The sequence below is a fragment of the Penaeus monodon genome, chromosome 31, assembly GCF_015228065.2.
Source record: "Penaeus monodon isolate SGIC_2016 chromosome 31, NSTDA_Pmon_1, whole genome shotgun sequence".
In the NCBI taxonomy this organism is placed as follows: domain Eukaryota; kingdom Metazoa; phylum Arthropoda; class Malacostraca; order Decapoda; family Penaeidae; genus Penaeus; species Penaeus monodon.
In genome coordinates, this window is record NC_051416.1 from 2,394,107 (window position 1) to 2,395,430 (window position 1,324).

Consider the following 1,324-nt stretch of genomic DNA (forward strand, 5'->3'; position numbering starts at 1 on the left):
TAATAGATCAGATTTGCACATTCTTTAGATAACAAATGCAAATGTTAGTATTTGCTTTTCTGTATAGTAAAGTCTTTGTAGTCTGCATAGCATTCTTCTTGTAGATAGTCGAGGTTCTACAAAGGTATACAGAAAAGGTAACCCATTTGTATATTTATTTTGTATTTTATAAAAATAATCATGTATTTTTTATAGTATGCCCCAAGTTGTATGTTTGTGTGATTGTTTGTGTTGTGTCTTTATGTGTGTAAGATTCTTTTTTTAAGCTTCGGAATTCTAATGATGTTTAAAAAACACAGGTAAATCACTAATTATCCTCAATGTCTTTTCTTCTCAAAGCTTTAGGTAAACTTGAAGAGAAAGCAATTGAAATTTCAGCGGAAAGAAATAATACCTTGACTTCAAATTCTTATTTTAAAGGATGGTTTCATATGGAATTGTGGTTTTCTTTGAATGATTCGTACCACTGTGATTGTGGTTAGAAATTTTATATTTCATAAGATAATATAGTTGGTACATCTTATCATTTACAGATTAAAATATATGAAAAATAATGATAAAGTAATACTATGTTGGTAAATTTTTATTATGTTTCAGACTAGAAAAATGTGAGCAGAACCACAGTCAAGGTGAACTTGATAGAGGATGGAAACTTGATGTTAGCTAAATAAAATGAACATTATATTAGATTCTAAAAATATCAGCTGTTATCAGAATTAATGAAGGAAATGGAAGTTGCCATATGCCTCTCTTTCCCTTTTCAAAAATTGAAGGAGGTACAAAATTCAAACACCTGATTAAATTAAAGAATGGCAAAAAGCCGGTGCTTTTACTCTAATCCCTTGATGTACAAAAAAAATTAAAATTGAGAAAAATGGAAAAAGCATACATAAAAAAATATACAAAATTTCAATTGAAGTCATCAGAAAATGTTTACTGTGTCAAGAATGCTATTAAGTGTAATTACTGCATATCTTTCTGGAACTAAAGACTTTAATAATTTTGAGATAGAAAAAATAATATTCATAAAATTTGTAATGCATTTTATTGCTTTTTGAAGGAACATATTAAAGTTATAGTATAGAAATCCTTGAAAATCATGTATATCTCTAGGTATTAGTAGTAAATTTGTTGAAATAAGAATTTCAAGAGTTAATTTTCTATTTGTACATTTGTGTGCATGTGTGTGTGTTTGTCTCCACACCTTTTATAACAGCTGTTGTATGCTAAACTGCATAGATATTGTTACTCCAGACTACATTTTTTGTATCATAGACACAAACTGAAGTTGTCGTAACTGGAATAACTTGACACAGATTAGTAC

General features: G+C 28.2%; 1 protein-coding gene across 1 annotated transcript in view; it reads left to right on the forward strand.

Moving 5' to 3' along the window:
- LOC119592824 (rootletin-like) overlaps positions 1-1,324 on the forward strand; it is a 148,678-nt gene that overhangs the window by 135,399 nt on the left and 11,955 nt on the right. The window lies entirely within an intron of this gene.